Raw genomic sequence first — 20,807 nt, forward strand, 5'->3', positions numbered from 1 at the left:
TATTTATTGTCAACTACTAGTATTTGCCAAGTTATGCCACTTCCTCATAACAATCTTGAAAAATAGTGTTTATTACCCCTACTTTACAGATGGAGAAACTGGAATAAACTGAAGTTTAGCGAGTGTCTCAAGGGCAAGGGTTTGTAATTTGATTAAGGTCTATCTGACGCCAAATCTATATAGAAACACTTTGGTTACTTGCCGGTAACCTTCATTGTCTGAAGTTGCATTGCAGTGCACCTGCTAAAGTTAAAGACCATCAATTGCCTTTATATCATTGGGCCCTTTGTATTAAAAAGTGGTTATTTCTTGTGTTAGGTATAGGTTGATGATGTCATCTGGTAATTTCCTGGTATAAACTTCCATACCACATTTCCTAGAGAAGTGTAGGAGTCCAGAGAAGTTGTTAGCATAATAAAATAGAAATAATAATATGTCCCCTATCCATAAAATGAGAATATTTATTAGTTTTGTAAGATTTTACTTAAAAATACCTCATTTACTTATCACATGACTCAGCAATTCCATTTCTGAGTATATACCCAAGAGCATTAAAAAGAGGTGCTCACACAAAAACATGTACATAACATTTTTGTTAATATAATCATTATTCATAATAGCAAAAAGATGAAAACCAACCAAATAAATACCAACTGATGAATGGAAAACCCAAATGTCATATATACATAGAATGGAATATTATCTCATACAATGAAAGCCTAATATGCAAATTGACAGTCACTCCAATTCACAAGATAGCTGCCCCAATGTGGTCAAAGATGGCTGCTCCCATGTGGACACAAGATGGCCAGCAGGGGAGGGTAGTTAGGAGGGACCAGGCCTAGAAGGGAGGGCAGTTGGGGGTGATCAAGCCTGTAGGGGAGGGCAGTTGGGGGGGACTAGGCCAGCAGGGGAGGGAAGCTAGGAGTGACCAGGCTGACAGGGGAGGGCAGTTAGGAAGGACCAGGCTTGCAAGGGAGAGCAGTTGGGAGGAACAAGGCCTGCAAGGGAGGGCAGTTGGGCTCGACCAGTCTGGCAAGGGAGGGCAGTTAGAGGTGACTGGGCCTATAGAGGAGGGCAGTTGGGGGCAACCAGGCCTGCAGGGGAGGACAATTAAGGATGACCAGGCCAGCAGGGGAAGGCAGTTAGGGTCTATCGGGCTGGCAGGGGAACAGTTAGGCATCAATCAGGCTGATAGAGGAGTGGTTAGGGGGTGATCAGGCCTGGCATCAGGCCTAAAAGGGCAGTCAGACATTCCTCGAGGGGTCCCAGATTGGAGAATGTGCAGGCTGGCTGAGGGACACCACCCCCTTGTGCACGAATTTTGTGCACTGGGCCTCTAGTTCAGTCATAAAAAGGAATGAAGTACTGCCATGGTCAGTTTGGTTCAGTGGATAGAGTGTTGGCCTGTGGACTGAAGCATCCCGGGTTCAATTCCAATCAAAGGCACATGCCTGGGTTGTGGCTCAACCCCCCAATCCCCCAATAAGGGGGGGGGGTGAGGTGGTGCAGGAGGCAGCCAATCAATTATTCTCGCTTATCATTGATACTTCTATCTCTCTCTCCCTCTCTCTTCCTATCAGAAATCAATAAAATATATTTTTAAAAAGGAACAAAATACTATTACATGGATGAATGTTAAGAATATTAAGCTAAGTGAAAGAATTCAGGCACAAAAAGCCACTTATTATAGGAAATTTTATGTGAAATATCCAGAATATCCATAGAGACTGAAACTAGATGAGTGTTTGTGGGAGCCTGGAGAGGGAGCAAAGAGAAGTGACTACTAAATGAGTATGAATTACCTTTGTGCTGATGAATATTTTCTCAAATTATATATTGGTGATGGTTGCAAAACACTGTTAATATACTAAATGTCACTAATGGCAAATGTTATATGTATTTTATCACAATAAAAGTCTCATCTCTCTAACTTACTATCCCTTTGATAGAAGTTGATTATCTATCTATCTATCTATCTATCTATCAATCAATAATCTATTTGAGCTGACATGGGATATGGTTTCCAAAGACAAAGAAAAAAAATAAACCTAAGCTTTAGATAAATTATGAAGCCTTATCTAAAATGAGCTAAAAGACTTAAAATATTGGACATCTGGTGATTTCAGAGCTGGAATGGAAAGGATAAAGGCTGTAGGTTTTACATATAGCTGTCCAATTATCCAAGCACCATTTATTGAAGAGACTGTCTTGACACCATTGTATACTCTTGCCTCCTTTTTCAAATATTAATTAAGTATAATGGCTTGGGTAGAATTCTGGGTTCTCTGTTCTGTTCCATTGATCTATATGTCTGTTCTTGATCTATATGCCAGTACCAGGGTGTTTTGAGTATAGTGGCTTTGTAGTATAGCTTGATATCTGGCCTTGTAATTCCTCCAACTTTGTTCTTCTTTCTCAGGATTGCTGCAGCTATTCGGGGTCTTTTGGATTCCATATAAATTTTAGACAGTTTTTTCTAGATCAGTGAAGTATGCTGTTGTTATTTTAATAGGGATTGAATTGAATCTTTTTTTTTTTTTTGTACTTTTATTTATTTATTTTTTAATATATTTTATTGATTTTTTTTTGACCCCCTCCCTCCCTCCCACACATCCCCTCCCTCCCCAGAGTTTTGTGTCCATTGGTTGCACTTATATGCATGTATACAAGTCCTTCGGTTGATCTATTATCTCCCCCAGATCTTCCTCCCGTCCCCGCTGTAACTTGACAGTCTACTTGTTGATATACTGTCTCTATATCTATCTTATGGTTCATCAGTTTATAATGTTCTTTATTATCCACAAATGAGTGAGGTCATGTGGTGTTTCTCTTTCATTGATTGGCTTATTTCACTCAGCATGATGTTCTCCAATTCCATCCAGGATGCTGCAAATGATGAGAAGTCCTTCTTTTTTATGGCAACATAGTATTCCATTGTGTAGATGTACCATTGTTTTTGGATCCAATCATCTGCTGACGGACACTTAGGCTGTTTCCAAATTCTGGCTATTGTAGATTGTGCTGCTATGAACATAGGGGTGCATATATCCTTTCTGATTGGTGTTTCTAGTTTCTTGGGATATATTCCTAGAAGTGGGATTACTGGGTCAAATGGGAGTTCCATTTTGAATTGAATCTTTATATTGCTTTGGGTAGTATGTATATTTTAATTATGTGGGTTCTACCAATTCATGAACATGGCATATTCTTCCACTTGTTTATACCCTTTTCTATAAACAAAGAGAGAAAAAAGAAGTGACTGTTAAATGAGTACAGATTACCTTTGGTTTGATGATTAACTTTTTTAATGTTCTATAGCTTTCTGAGTATAGCCCTTTTACCTCCTTGGTTAAGTTAATTATTAAGTATCTTAATTTTTTGTTGAAATGGTAAATGGGCTTATATTTTAGTTTCTGTTTCTGAAAGTTCATTATTGGTGAATAAAAATGCCATCAGCTGAAACTGGTTTGGCTCAGTGGATAGAGCATCGGTCTGCGGACTGAAGGGTCCCAGGTTCGATTCTGGCCAGGGGCATGTACATTGGTTGCAGGCACATCCCCCTAGGGGGTGTGCAGGAGGCAGCTGGTTGATGTTTCTCTCTCATCAACATTTCTGGCTCTCTATCTCTCTCCCTTCCTCTCTGTGGAAAATAAATTTTTTTAAAAAATGCCATCAATTTCTAGGTGTTAATTTTGTATCCTGCTACATTGCCAAAATACTTTATTAAATCTAGTAGATTTTTGTTTGTTTGTTTGTTTTGTTTTTGCTGGAGTCTTTAGGGTTTTCTATGTACAATATCTTGTTAATCAGTGAATACTGATGATTTTACAACCTCCTTTCCAATTTGGATGTCTTTTATTAATTTTTCTTCTAATATGATTGCTGTTGCTAGGACATCCAGTACTAAGTTGAATAAAAGTGGTGAAAATGGACAACCCTGTCTTATTCTAGTTTTTAGGGAAAATGGTTTTAGTTTTTGCCCATTGAGTATGATGTTGACTGTAGGTTTGTTATATATGCCCTTTATTATGTTGAAATATGATCCTTCTATTCCCACTTTGTTGACGGTTTTTATCAAAAATGGGTGTTGGGTTTTACCAACTTATACTGTACACAAGAATAAACTCAGAATGGATAAAAAAAATTAAATGTAACCCATAAAACCATAAAAAACCTTGAAGAAAACATAGGCAGCAAAATGTCAGATATCTCATGTGGCAAATTTTTCACTGATACAATGCCTGGCACAAGAGAAACAAAGGAAAAAATAACCAAATGGGACTACATTAAAATACAAAGCTTCTGTACAGAAAAGAAATCAGCATCAATATGAAAAGGGAATACACTGTATGGGAGAACATATTTGCCATTTTGATACATCTGATAAGGGATTAATATCCAAAATATATAATGTATTCTTACAAATCTACAAAAGGAAAAAAACAAATGCAATCAATGGGCAGATGACTTAAATAGACACTTCTCCAAAGTGATATACAAATGGCCAAGAGACATATGGAAATATGCTCAACATCACTAATCATCGGAGAAATGCAAATTAAAATGACAATGAAGTACCACCTCACACCTGTCAGAATGGCTGCTATCAATAAATCAACAAATAACAAGTGCTGGTGAGGATGTGGAGAAAAAGGAACCCCGGTACACTATTGGTGGGAATGTAGACTGGTACAGCCACTGTGGAAACCAGTGTGGAGTTTCCTCAAAAAATTAAAAATAGAACTTCCATTTGACCCAGTGATCCCACTTCTACCAATCTATCCTAATAAGCCTGAAACACCAATGAGAAAGAACATATGTACCCTGTGTACATAGCAGCACAATTTATAATAGCTAAGATCTGGAAATAGTCCAAGTGCCCATCAATAGATGAATGGATTAAAAAAAAAATCTGTGGTAGAGTGTGGGCATTCTGTGATGCCATCAAATTCACATAAAACTGAACCTCTCAGAGGTCTACAGAATCTCAAGATTGTGTGTTTTTGGAGAGCAGCTTTTTCTAGGAACTCAACAGCATCGCCTCTCAGACAGCCCTTGGACACTGCCTGCGACCCAGCAGCCACTCCAGCCAAAATCCTGCTGCCACACCCACAGACCTGCAGACTCTTGGACCTCCACTTCCAAAGGTTCACTGCTCCCACAGCAACAACCCAGCTGCGCAACTTCAGCACCAGGGCGCCTCAAGTGCATCAGAGCTCTGCACCAGCAAAGGCACTGTCACAGCCGTGTATTTCCAATGGGCAGGCACCCTGAGCTCATCTATCCACAGGGCCCTCGTGGGAGCCACTGTGAGCCCTCCTCGGGTGCAATCTTGAACAAACAGGGACACACTCTCCCAGCAGTAGAAATTCTGAATTCACTCATCCTGGATACCTGCCACATATGCCTTAATTATGCAGCTTCAGTTCCAGGGCCTTCATGTGCTTCAGTGAGCCTCATTGGCAAACGCGTCATGGGTACCCTGTGAGCTGACACTGGGAGTGTGTACCTATCCACTACAGGTGCAGCAGCAAAAACTGAGTCTTCCCACCCCACAGCTGCAGAACTCTGGACACTACAGTTGCACACTTGTCCAGCACACATGCTTACTAACTCCACCACTCCATAGGCAGCCGTTGGGCACCTCTGTGAGCCCCCTCTGGGCACACACTTATACAGAGACACACTGCTGGGCTGTAGAAATGCTGAATTCCCTCTTCTAGGATACCTGCCCATAGACACTGCAATCCTGTGGCTACAGCACCAGGGCTCTTCAGAGTGCATCAGTACACCCTGCTGGTAAATGCACCATGGGTACTTCTGTGAGCCACCACTGGGGGCACGTATTTCCAACTACTGGAGAGAAGCAAAAGCTGACCCTGCCCACCCCCACAACTATAGAACTCTGGACACCAGAGTCATGACTTTCCAGAGCACAGGCCTTCTGAGCCCCATCATCCCAACAGAAGGTTCCTGGGTGCCACTGTGAGTCCCTGCTAGGCACATGTGATTTCAACCAAGGGCACAACACAGCAAAAATTAGAACACCCCCTCCACCACTGCTGACTTCTAGACACCACAATTGCGCCTTTACAGCTCACGGCCTACATCAAGAGAACCCCAATAGCTCAAGTAGGGATCTTGGTAATATGCTAGATTACTAAGCCCAGGAGACCTGAGAGATCACACCGTTAGTACCATCCCCAAAATAACCTGGGTAGCAAAGCAATTGGATCTAAAATTAAAACATTACAGCAAAACATGGGAAGACAAAAAAAAAAAAAAAATCCCCCAAAGAAGAAAAAGAGGAATCACCACAAATGAAATTGAAGCTAGCAACATATCAGAGAAAGAATTAAGAGTAATGGTTATAAGGATGCTCAAACAGCTGGATGACAAATACACACAACTCAATGACAAATACACATAAGTCAATGAGAATTATAAGGAGCTGAATGAGAATGTCACCAACATGAAAAGGAACCAAGAGGAGATGAAGAACGACATAAAATGAAATAAATAACACAATGGAAGGCTTAAACAGAAGACTAGAAGAGACTGAGGACCACATCAATGAATTAGACGACAAGGTAGGAGAAAATACACAAACACAGCAGCAACTGGAAATAAGACTTAAAAAGCAAGAGGAGAGCCTAAGGGAGCTTTGGGAAACACAAAACGAAACAACTTTTGCATAATAGGGATACCAGAAGGAGAAGGAGAGAAGCAAGGAATAGAAAACCTGTTTGAAGAAATAATGACAGAAAACTTTCCTGATATTGGCAAGAAAAAAAACTATGCAAGTCCAAGAAGCACATAGAATCACAAAGAAGATGAACCCCAAAAGACTGACACCAAGACCCATCATAATTATTTGCAAACACCAATGACAAAGTAATAATCTTAAAGACTGACAGAGAGAGACAGAAAGTCACCTACAAGTGATCTCCTATTAGAATATCAATAGATTTCTCAACAGAAATACACCAGGCAAGAAGTCAGTGGAATGAAATATACAAAGTGATGCAAAGCAAGGGACTGAATCCAAGAATACTATATCCAGCAAGGCTATCATTCAAAATTGAAGGTGGAATCAGGAGCTTCACAGACAAAAAAGGGCTAAGAGAGTTTATTACTACCAAGTCAGAAATGCAAGAAATGCTAAAGGGACTGCTGTAAAAAAAAAAAAAAAAAAAAAAAAAAAAAAGACAGGAAGAAACACAAACATTAAGAATAAAAATGACAATAAACAAGTACTTATCAATAATAACATTAAACGTAAACAGATTAAATACACAAATCAAAAGACATAGGGTAGCTGAATGGATAAGAAAACATGACCCATATATTTGCTGTCTGCAAGAGACCCACCTCAGAAAAAAAAATTCACACAGACTGAGAGTGAAGGAATGGAAACACATTTTTCAGGCAAGTGGAAAGGAGAAAAAAGCTGGGATTGTGATACTTATATCTGACAAAATAGACCTAAAAGTAAAGGCCATAACAAGAGATAAGGAAGGCCACTACATAATACTAAAAAGATCAATTCAAGAAGAAGTTAAAACTCTGGTAAACATATATGCGCACTATACAGGAGCACCCAAATACATAAATAAACTTCTGGAAGATATCAAAGAGAGCAATCAAGTCATAGTAGGGGATTTTCATACCCCACTGACACCACTGGATAAACCCTCTAAACAAAAAATCAGCAAAGAAACAGCAATCCAAAATGACTCAGTAGATCAGATGGACATAATTGACATCTTCGGAACATTTCACCCCAAAGCTACAGAGTATATATTCTTCTCAAGTGAACACAAGACATTTTCAAAGATAGACCACATATTGGATCACAGGCAAAGTCACTTAAAAATTCAAGAAGATAGAAATCATAACAAACATCTTCTCAGACCATAATGGCATAATATTAGAAATGAACTACAATAAAAACAATGAAAAAAATCAAACACTTGGAGGCTAAATAGCATGCTATTAAACAATGATTGGGTTACCAAAGAGATGAAAGAAGAAATTAAAAGCATCCTGGGAATAAATGACAATGAAAACACAACAATCCAAAATCTATGGGACACAATGAAAGCAATCCTGAGAGGAAAGTTCATAGCTCTACAGATCTACCTCAAAAAACAAGAAAAAATAGTAATAAATTATCTAACCTTGCAACTTAAAGAACTAGAAAATGAGCAACAAGAAAAGCCTACAGTAACCAGAAATGAGATAATAAAGATCAGAGCAGAAATAAATGATATAGAGACAAAAAACAAACAAACAAAAAAAAAACTACACACAAAAAAACACAAAAAACCCCACAAAAAAACCCCACAAACAACAACACAAAAGATCAATGAAACCAAGAGTTGGTTCTTTGAAAGGATAAACAAGACTGATTAACCTCTATCCAGGCTCACCAAGAAACAAAGAAAGAAGGCCCAAATAAACAAAATCAGAAATGAAAGAAGTGATGTAACAAATGACCCCACAGATATACAAAAGATTGTAAAAGATACTATGAGCAACTCTACTCCAACAAACTGGACAACCTCGATTAAATAGACACATTCCTAGAAAAATACAAGCTTCCAAAATTCAATCAGGAAGATTAAAAAAAATAAATAGGCTCACAACTACTGATGAAATTGAAACAGTAATTAAGAAGCTTCCAAAAAACAAAAGTCCTGGGCCATATGTCTTCACATGGGAGTTTTAACAAACATTCAAAGAAGAATTAAAACCAATCCTTCTCAGACTATTCCAAAAAAATTCAAGAGGAAAGCACACTTCCAAACTTTTTCTATGAAGCCAGCATTATCCTAATGCTAAAATCAGATAAAGACTCCACTAAGAAAGAGAATTATAGGCCAATATCCCTGATGAACATAGATGCTGAAATCCCCAACAAAGTTCTAGCAAACCTGATCCAGCATTACATTAGAAAAATCATACCCCATGACCAAGTGGGATTTATTCCAGGAATGCAAGGCTGGTACAATATCCCAAAAATCAATAAATGTGATACATCACATAAAGTGAGAGACAAAAAAAATCACTTAATCATATCAATTGATAAAGAAAAGGCATTTGACAAAATCCAACACCCTTTTCTGATAAAAATTCTAGGGAAAGTGGAAATAGAGGGATCGTACCTCAATATAATAAAAGCCTTATGTGACAAATCTACTGCCAACATCATACTCAATGGTCAAAAAACTAAAACCATTTCTACTAAGTACAGGAACAAGACAGGGATGTCTGCATTCAACACTACTATTTGACATAGTACTGGAAGTGCTAGCCACAGCAATCAGACAAGAAGAAGAAATAAAGGGCATCTAAATTGGAGAAGAGGAAGTAAATTTGTTATTATTCACAGATGACATCATACATTGAAAACCCTAAAGACTCTATAAAAAATTATTAGACTTAATAAATGAATTTGGCAATGTAGCATGATACAAAATTAATGCCAAGATATATATGGCATTACTAAAAATCAACAGTGAACTTATAGAAAAAGAGACTAAGAAGACAATCCCATTTACCATGGCACCAAAAAAATTAACATATCTAAGAATAAACTTAACTAAGGAGGTAAAAGACCTCTACTCAGAAAACTACAGAACATTGAAAAAAGAGATAGAGGAAGACATAAATAGGTGGAAGAGCATACCGTGTTCATGAATTGGTAGAATCAACATCATTAAAATGTCCATACTACCCAAAGCAATCTATAGATTGAATACACTCCCCATTAAAATGCCAACGACATATTTCACAGACCTGAATGAACGCTACAAAAATTTATCTGAAATTTAAAAAAAGACTTCAAATAGCCACAGCAATCTTGAGAAAGAAGAGCAACGTAGGAGGGATCTCAAAATCATATATAAAGCTGTATTACAAAGCCACTGTTCTCAAAATTACCTGGCACTGGCATAAGAACAGACATATAGACTGATGGAATAGAATAGAGAACCCAGAAAGAGACCAAAACCACTATGCTCAATTAATATTTGATAAAGGAGGCAAGAGCATACAATGGAGTCAAGACAGTTTCTTCAATAAATGGTGTTGGAAAAACTGGACAGATACATGCAAAAAAATGAAACTAGACCACCAACTTATAACATACACAAAAATTAAACTCAAAATGGATCAAGGACTTATACATAAGATGGGAAACCATAAAAATACTAGAGGCATCCAGAGACAGCAAAATCTCAGACATATGCCAAAGCAATCTATTCACCAATACAGCTCCTAGGGCCAAAGAAACTGAAGAGAAAATAAACAAATGGGACTACATCAAAATAAAAAGCTTCTGCATAGAAAAAGAAACCATCAACAAAACAGCAAGAAAGCCCACTGCATGGGAGAACATATTTGCCAATGTTATTTCCGATTAAGTGTTTAATTTCCAACATTTACGGGGAACTCATACAACATAACAAAAGAAAGATAAACAACCCAATCAAAAAATGGGCAAAGGACCTAAATAGATACTTTTTATAGAGGACATAAGGAAGGCCGAAAGACATATGAAAACATGCTAAAAGTCACTAATTATCCGAGATTTGCAAATCAAAACAAAAATGAGGTACCATGTCACACCTGTCAGAATGGCTATCATCAACATGTCAACAAATAACAAGTGCTGGAGAGGATACTGAGAAAAAAGAACCTTCATACACTGCTGGTGGTAATGCCGACTGGTGCAGCCACTGTGGAGAACAGTATGGAGTTTCCTCAAAAACTAAAAACGGAACTCCTATTTGACCCAGTGATCCCACTTCTAGGAATATATACCAAGAAACTAGAAACACCAATCAGAAAGGATATATGCACCCCTATGTTCATAGCAGCACAATTTACCTTAGCTAAGATTTGGAAACAGCTTAAGTGCCCATCAGCAGATGAGTGGATTAAAAAACTGTTGTACATCTCAGTGGAATACTACGCTGCTTTAAAAAAGAAGGAAATCTTACCATTTGCAGCAGCATGGATGGAACTGGAGAGCATTATGCTAAGTAAAATAAGTCAGTCAGTGGAAGAAAAATACCACATGATCTCACTCATTTGTGGAGTATAATAAACAACATAAACTGATGAACAGGGACAGATCCAGAGAAAGAGAAGCATTGATCAAACTTTCAAACTTCTGAGGGCAGGTATGGGAGGGTGGGGTTAATGGGGAGAGATCAACCAAAGGACTTGTATACATTCATATAAGCCTAACCAATGGACATGGACACCAGAGGGGTGAGGGCTTGAGGGGGAAGGGGGGATTTTGCCGGGTTCATGGGGGGATGAGGACACATATGTAATACCTTAATCAACAAAGAAATTTTTTTTAAATACAGTAAAATCATCATTCAGAAACACATGAAAGCTGACTGAATGGAAATTCTACAACTAGAAAAGTAAAGAAGAAAGCACACTGAGACTGGTTGGAGGGGTGGAGGCACAGAATTGGCTGGTCCAACACCCATGTGTGCTGTTTTTTTGTTTTGTTTGTTTTTTATCAGGAGGGAGATTGTCTCTGCAGAAGCTGCCATGAAGATCAAGGGATCCAAGCCTCACACCAGACCCCAAGCCCAGGATTCCAGAGCTGGGAAGGAAAGTCCCCATAACTTCAGGCTGTAAAATCCAGCAGGGATTGTGGTTGAGTGACATGGAGGTAGCTGGAGACTCAGGTGTTCCTTTTAAAGGGCTAGTGCACAAATTTACTCATATTCTATCCTTTTGAGGGACCCAGATACATATGGGGAATAACTGTATTGTCTGGCTTCAGGGCAGGAAGTCAGGGCCAGAGTTCTCCCACATGGAGTGCTTGCAGGGGTCATTATTCCTATACTGGGACCTCCCTTGTAACCAACCATATCTGAATCTCCATCAGCCTGTTTCACACTGTTTTCTCCACCCTGATGATTCCCTGAGACCCCACCCCATCCATTTTTCATCCCTACCCAAGCTGTTTGTATCAGCTTTTCCATATAAATGGCCTGTCCTAACTCAGGCTTCAGACTTGCCTAAAATCTCTCAAACAAGCTACAGATGATGTCAGAATTCCCCAAGCCTATCAACAAAAGACTCAAGACCCAGCACTAGCATCAGCCTGCTTTGCTTCACAGTTGACTCACCTGGGCACTTCTAAGCCCAATACAAATAGCAGCCATCTGCAGATCTCTCTGTAGCTCCTGCGGGTGACTCCAGGCAGTCGATGACTTTGCACCTCCCTGGAGGCCCTAGAGCCAGTGCATCCAGTGGACAGTTTCATACCATACCAGATTACAACTCTACATATCCACAAGGAATACACTCAAGAGGCAAATCAACGCACACTAAAGTCCCACCGAAGCAAGTCCAGATCCATAGGGGTGTTTGCTGAACAGCAGCTCTCCAATGGTAGTTGCAGCAGGTACTCACAGCCAATTGACCTGGAGATCAATTCTTCCCAGTGAGGCCAACAGCAATCAAGGCAACTACAACAAGACTATGCACACAGCCCAAACAGGGGCACACCTAGAGTGCCCCCCTCAGGTGACTGGAGAGGCTGAGCCACTGAGCCCTACAGGATACATACTATCCAAGGCCACTCTACCAATTCCAGGAGACATAGGAGCTCTACTTATTACATATACACAAATACAGGGAAGAAGCCAAAATGTAAAGACAAAGAAACATGTCACAAATGAAAGAAATGGAAGCAAGCAAAATATGGGATACAGAGTTCAAAACCATGGTTATAAGGTTACTCAAAGGATATTTATGAGAATTTCAAGGGATTTAGTGAGACTTTCAAGGATCTTCTTGAGACTGTCAAAGACATGAAAAAGGACCAGTCAGAAATTAAGCATCTACTAATGGGAATAAAGAATAATTTACAGGGATTCAACTGTAGAGTAGAAGATCCTGAGAAGCAAATTTGGATATGAGGAAGCAAAAAACACCTAATCAAGAGAGCAAAAGAGAAAAAAGAATCCAGAAATATGAAGATAGTGTAAGGAGCCTCTTGGACAACTTCAAGCATACCAATATTCGTATTATGGGGGAAGGAGAAGAGACAGAGCAAGATATTGAAAAGCTACTTGAAGAAATAATGACAGAAACTTCCCCTACCTGTTGAAAGAAATAGGCTTACAAATACAAGAAGCACAAATAGTTCAAAACAAGAAAATCCCTCAGCCCCAAAAAAGGAGAATGCAAAAGGCCCACACCAAGATACATCATAATTAGAATGCCAAAAATTAAAGACAAAAAGAGAATATTAAAAGCAGCAAGAAAAAACAGTCAGTTACCCACAAGAGAACACCCACATGACTGTCACCTGATTTATCAACAGAAACTCTTCAGGCCAGAAGAGAGTGGCAAGAAATGTTCAAAGTGATGAAAGCAAGGACCTACAGCCAAGATTATTCTACCCAGCAAAGCTTTCATTTAGAATTGAAGGTCAGATAGAGCTTCACAGACAAGAAAAAGCTGAAGGAGTTCATCACCACCAAACCAGTATTACATGAAATTCTGAAGGGTATTCTTTAAGAAGAGGAAAAAGAAGAAGAAAAAAGATAAAACAATATGAACAATAAAATGGCAGTAAATACATATTTGTCAAGAGTTTAATCTAAAAATCAAAATAAACAATATAATGAACAAAATAAAGTGGTGAATAAAATAGAATCATAGGCATGGAAACATAGAACAGACTGACGAATCTCAGAGGGAAGGGGATGAGGAGGTAAAAAGAGATTAAACAAATAATTTACATGCATATGTGCATTAGCTATAGACATAGATAATATAGTGGTGAAGGCCTGAGGTGGAGTGGTGTGGAAACCGGGTGGAGTGGGGCTATATGGGTAAAAAGGGGGGACATCTGTAATACAGTAAAGATTAAAAAATAAAATAAAAAATAACGAATAGGTGTTTTTTTTAATATATTTTATTGATTTTTTACAGAGAGGAAGAGAGAGGGATAGAGAGTTAGAAACATCGATCAGCTGCCTCTTGCATACCCCCTACTGGGGATGTGCCCGCAACCAAGGTACATGCCCTTGACCGGAATCGAACCTGGGACCTTTTAGTCCGCAGGCCGACGCTCTATCCACTGAGCCAAACCAGTTTCGGCCGAATAGGTTTATAATGAGGTCAAGGAAGAAATCAAATGATACCTTGAAACAAATAAAAATGAGAACAAAATAACCCCAAATCTATGGTTGAAAACATAGATGCTAACACAGTGAAAGTACTCACGAGAGGGAAATGTGTAGCATTAAATGTCTACCTCAAGAAACAAGAAAAATCTCAAACAATCTAAATTTACACTGAAGGAACTAGAAAAAGAACAATAAACAAAGCCCAAGGGGAGTAGAAGAAATGAAATAATAAAGATTATAGCAGAAATAAATAGTCTAAAAAAATAATACAAAAGATAATTAGAACTAAGAGATGGTTCTTTTTAAAGGTAAACATGATTGACAAACCTTTAACCAGACATATCAAGAAAAAAAGAGAGAAGACCAAAATAAATAATATCAGAAATGAAAGAGAAGTAACAACCGATTCAAAAGAAATACAAGGGAATGTAAAAAAAATATTACAAACAACTATGTGCCAACAAATTAAACAATATGGACAAAATGGGTAAATTCCTAGAAACATACAATCTTCCAAAATTGAATAAGGAGGAATTAAAAAATCTGAATAGAAAGATTACAACTAACAAAATCAAAGCAATAATTAAAGAAAAGCTCTCAGCAAACAAACATCCTGGACAGGATGGCTTCACAGCTGAAATTTACCAGTCAAAGAACTAACACCTGCCAAAACCAGTTTGGCTCAGTGGATAGAGCATCAACCTGCGGACTCAAGGGTCCCAGGTTCAATTCTGGTCAAGGGCATGTACCTTGGTTGCGGGCACATCCCCAGTGAGGGTATGTGCAGGAGGCAGCTGATCGATGTTTTTCTCTCATCGATGTTTCTAACTCTCTATCCCTCTTTCTTCCTCTCTGTAAAAAAATCAATAAAATATATTTGAAAAAAAACCCAAAAAACTAACACCTATGATTCAAATGATTCAAAAAAATTCAAGAGGAGGTAAGACTTTTAAGCTCCTTTTACAAAAAAAAATTATGACTTCTGTGAAATTACCCTAATTCCAAAATCAGATAGACACTACAATCAAAGAAAAATTTAGGCCAATATCCTGATGAACATAGATCCTCAACAAAATATTAGCAAACCGAATGCAGTAATATCAATACATTGAAAAGATCATATACCATGATCAAGTGGAATTTATTTTAGTGATGTAAAATGGTACAATATCTACGAATCAATAAACATGATACATTATATAAACAAAATAAAGAATAAAAATCACATAATCATATCAATAGATGCAGAAAAAGCATTTGACAAAATCCAGCACCCATTTATGATTTTTTTTAAAAAGTCTCAGCAAAGTGGGATTAGAGTGAACATACCTCAACTTAATAAAGGCCATATATGACAAACCTATGGCCAACATTATATATATATGCTCTATGGTTAAAATTTTCATTAAACAAAGAATTACCTCTACTTTATATTTTAAAAATTCAAATCTTCATAATTAGATATGCTTTAATTGAGAGAAATGAAACATTTCTCAAAGAGGTAAATATAGGCACTCTACCTCAAAATAAATGAGTATTCTATTGGACAAAGACACATTTTTATTGGAATAACATTCAGATCTGATAGTCAAGTTGAGATGCTCTTTAGTTGCAGGATGACTCATGTCCCTGGAACAAGAGATACAAATATCTGTCTATTATAAAATGTTTAGATCTTTCAAGGGAAAATACTATTTCCTCAGGTTGAAATGACATTTGAAGGAGGAAAAAAATTATGACTTCTGTGAAATTGAGATTCATCTTTTGGGTAGAGCTTCAAAGTGGTTCTTGAAATCATTTAAACTCTAGTGAAGGTTTATTCAGAAACTACTAAATTTTCCTATTAAAGAAATAAAAATTGAACACTAAAATGGCTTCAGATGTGGGATAGGAGAGGGAACAAATTAAATAGAATGATACATATTAATATCTCATAAGAATGAAGAATCTTAATAGAAAAACTCCTCTTGGAACTTGAATCAGACTATTTTAGAGATATTTTTAATGAACACCTTAAAAATACACATGATTATTTACTGACTTCTGATTATACCCATGACTAAACTTTTTCAACATTAGTAAATACAATATGTCACTGACCAAGCAATTAAAGATATTAATGTTTCTCTCTTTAGATAGTATGTAAATTGAATTAATTTCAAAGAATAATTTATTTTAATAGGTAAGCTAAGAAAAGCTGGTAAAATTTTCATTGGGAAACTTGCAACCTTTTTGGAGCTCAACATTTGGAGTCAAACTTGGTTTTTAATTCTGGTTCTGTCATCTATAAGTTATTTATTATTTATTAGTTATTTATTGTTACATAATCAAAGCAGATTCCACCCTCACACCCAATTTATGACTCAAAACAGCAGTAAACATTTATTATCTCTCACACTCTCCATGGGTTAGGAATTTGGGAATGGAATAGCTAGGTAGTTCTGACTTATGGTCTATTATGATGATGTAGTCAAGATATTTGCTACTGCTATAGATATTTGAAGGCTTTATTAGGGATAGAGGTTCTGCATCCAAAAGAGCTTACTTACATGGCTCCTGATAGGAGGTGTCAGTTATTTACCAGCTGGACTTCTCCATAAAACTTAGGGCTGCTTGAATGTCCTTATGACACAAAAACTATTTCTCCCCGCCCCCCAGAGTGAATGATATATATATTTAAAAAAAAAAGCAAAGCAGAAGCAATGCCTTTTTAAACATAGCCTCATAACTTATATTCTTTTATTTCTGTAATAGCCCATTGATTATAAGGGCAGCCCTATTTGATGAGAAAGGGACTACACAAAGGGAAGAATATCGGGAGTTGAGAATCTTCTTTTTTGTTGTTAATCTTCACCAGAGGATATTTTTCCATTGATTTTTAGAGAGAGTGGAAAGGAAAAGGAAAGACACACAGAGAGAAATATCGATATGAGAGAGACACACCATGCCCTTGAGCAGAATCCAACCTGTGACCCTTAAGTCTGCAGGCCAACACACTATCCAGTAAGCCAAACCGGCTAGAGCAGGAGTTGAGAAGCTTTGAGGGCCATCTTATAGGCAGGCTACCACAGTATCCACCACTAAGTAGTTCAAACCTCTGTCTTTTGGCCTTGTTAATAACAAGTGACAGGAAAAAAGTTTACTAATTTTAGACTTGTGAGGTCCCTTTTCCCATTTTCAGTTTATTTTCAGTCAAAACTACTCAGTCTCTGTCTCTCTCTCTTTCTCTCTCTGGAAATTCACTTTGGGGCTTTCCTAGAGATAGGCAAAGGTAGGTCAAATTGCTTACAAGTTGTTTTCATGGGCCTTCATTTATTCTCCTCTATGAGTTATAACGGAGGCGGCTTAATATACCAAAGCCTTTGGGAGGGGTGGTCATTAATGTGGAATTATCGTTTTGAATTTTAAATTCTCTCTTTCTTGTCTTATTTTTATGATAGATTTATATGACAGAATGTTTCCTGAAGATATTATATTCCTATAATCTGAAAGAGATTAATACAGTCTCTTCAGTTCCTCAGATAAGCATCTGTGATCATATTATAATATATGTAAAAAGTGAAATGATAAGGTCAAATAGCAAGTGTTCTGAAGAGGTCATCAATTCTAGGTTTCCTTTTGAACTGTCACTTCCTGACTACCAGGACAGAAGAATAAATTAAACATATCTTATATGTAACTTGGCCAGTCTATGCTATGAAATTTAAGTGAAGCTTAAGGAATACAGAAGGGTTAGGGCTGACAATTTGGCAGATATTCTTATTTAATTTAATGACCCTAGATAGTTCACTTTAAGCACTCACAACATCATACTCTAGATCAGTGATTGGCAAACTCATTAGTCAACAGAGCTAAACATAAACAGTACAATGATTGAAATTTCTTTTGAGAGCCAAATTTTAAAAACTTAAACTATATAGGTAGGTACATTATTAACTTAACTAGGGTACATGGTATTTTGTGGAAGAGCCACACTCAAGGGGCGAAAGAGCCGCATGTGGCTCATGAGCCATGGTTCGCTGACCACTGCTCTAGATAGTTTACCCCCAAGCACTCACAATCTCATCACCACTAACTTCAGACTACCAGAACTAAAGTTATATTTTTACTTCTGTTTATCAATAAACACAAGAAGTCTCAGATTCCCAAGTCCCTCCTTATCACCTAATAATTACCATCTGGATCTTCATATCTCTTTCCATTTCCTACCCCTTGAATTAAGTACTCTGGAACACATGGTACATTATCCCTTATCTCATAAGCCTTCCTTGAATATTCTCTTCAACTTCTTAGGCTAAATGAAATCTAGATCGCCTTTAGTGATACTGATTCCCTTATAGTCTTCTCAATTGGTGCCTGTTTTTTTCCTCCCATTCTTTTTATATCACTGGGCCTGACCCTTCCCTCCAGCTTTTTAAAATAAATCTCATGTCTTCACACCATACCACCAATCACCTTCCTTGTGCAATTGTCTACAATTCCTAGATCACACACTTACCCTAATTTTTCTAATAATTTCATTCTTCATTGATATTTTCAACATTTACTTCTATCTTAAATCTCCATGATTTAAATATCCATTTAGATAACCTTTCTAACATCTAGCCTTACTTCTTCATCTTCTTCAAATCTTTGCACAAATATTGTCTTTTCAGTGAGACTGTCCCTGACCACACTATTTAAAATTGCTGCCACTACCAACCCGAGTACTCCTTTTTAATTTCCGTCTCCATAACATTTATCACCTTCCAAAGTACAATAAAATTTATGCATTTATTTTGTTAATTTATCTCTCCCACTAGAAGTTATGCTCTGTGAGGACAGTAATAATTGTTTTTTGTTTACTACAGTATCTTCAGTGCTTAGAACAATACCTGCCACATTGTAGTCACTCAAATATTTGTTGAGTAACCGAATAAGTGGGTAAATGCAGGGATTCTTTAATATTAAGAAATGTAACATGACTTACCAATATATCAAAACTAAATAATCGTATAATCTCCACAAGTGTTGAGAAGGCATTTGATCTGGGTGGTGGGGAGGGTTATAGGGTTTAATAATACTTTAAACAATAAAGATAAAATAAATAAAAAAGAAGGCATTTTATCAAATCCATCATCTATTCTTGCTTAAGACTCAGAATAGATTAGTTCCTAAACACACAACCCAAAATTCAGTATCAGAAAGCCTCTAAAATAGTGTTCATTCTTTAGAAAAGAAATCCATTCTATAATCAAGATGCCAAATCTATTTATTCATTAAAAGTAAATGAAGCCCTAACCAGTTTTGCTCAGTGGTTAGAGCTTCAGCCTGCAGACTGAAGGGTCCCAAGTTTGATTCCAGTCAAGGGCATGTACCTTGGTTGTGGGCACAACCCCAGTATTAGGTGTGCAAGAGGCAGCTGATTGATGTTTCTCTCTTATCGATATTCTAACTCTCTATCCCTCTCCCTTCCTCCCTGTAAAAAGTCAATAAAATATATATTTTTTAAAAAGTAAATGAATATGACTGCTTTAACCAGAATTTGATGAGAATATCATTCAAGAAGCAAGTGAGTTCTCAGAGGATGAGCTGGCACTTTACTCAGAATGATTGTTAGCCCTTTCTGAGATGAATATGTGTGATAAACATGTGACACTTGATTGTGTCTGGCAGATGGTGACAGACTCCTAATCCATCCTTGACTTTCACCCTATTCTCAGTGAGATTTAGAGATGGAGTAAGGATTATATCCCAGTGAAGAGGTGGTGATGAAATACAAAAAACAAAAAAAAAACCACAGCTTAATGTCTTATATCTTAGGACACATCAAAGTGTCCGCTAATCAATTAAAGTAGAAGCACCAAAATATCATGTATCTATTCCCCTCTCCTAGAACAAACAATGGGTCATTTGGCAGCACATCAATAACCCCTGCCCCATTCATTTTTATTTTATTTGAGATAGTCTGATGTTCAGTACTCATGGATAAAAATGGGAATCCACTAACCTACTTCTCCATTGCACCCATTCCCTTTCCTGTCAAAAAAATAGTACTATGGGGGAGTCAGGCTATCTCCCTACATATCTTTGATATCTTAAGTTCCTTTTTCCACAATCTCCAACTGGCAACCCTGTTTCTCAGAGGTAGGCAGGTTCTCATTCTTTGTTCTCCCTAGCTTGTTTCTATAATATGACAGTTTTTTTTTTTTCTTCCCCTAGTGTATCTCTAAAGCCATGTCACAATCCCAACTTCACTTCATTTATTAACTTCCCTTTGTTTTCAATTCCTGGCCTGGAACTGGCCATTCTTAGTGAGAATTTACAATGCCTCTGTTTGAAATCTGTCTCTAATTGTTGATCCCTTCTCAAGAGCCACATATTCTGTTTCAAGTCAGTCCCATTTCTGAAAGTTTCCTAGTATCCCTATCAACAACTCCCCCTCTCCAAGCATACACACACTACCTAAAATCAGTTATACTTCATTCCAAGCCCAATGCAAAGCCATCACTTTGTGGATATATTCCAACCTATGGAGAGACCAAACACACTCTGAAAGTCAACATATCCAGTTTCTGTCTTTGAGTTCCTCGTAGATTTATAATACTAATAGACTACTACATAATTCCAACAAGATTTCCTACGGACAGT

The 20,807-nt window shown here is 37.5% G+C and overlaps 1 protein-coding gene across 1 annotated transcript in view; it reads right to left on the reverse strand.

Moving 5' to 3' along the window:
* The window catches only part of DNAAF6 (dynein axonemal assembly factor 6), an 85,796-nt gene that overhangs the window by 22,837 nt on the left and 42,152 nt on the right, over positions 1–20,807 (reverse strand). The gene's annotated exons all lie outside the window — the stretch shown is intronic.

This window comes from Pipistrellus hanaki (genome assembly GCF_964339955.1).
Source record: "Pipistrellus hanaki genome assembly, chromosome: X".
Taxonomy (NCBI): Eukaryota; Metazoa; Chordata; class Mammalia; order Chiroptera; family Vespertilionidae; genus Pipistrellus; species Pipistrellus hanaki.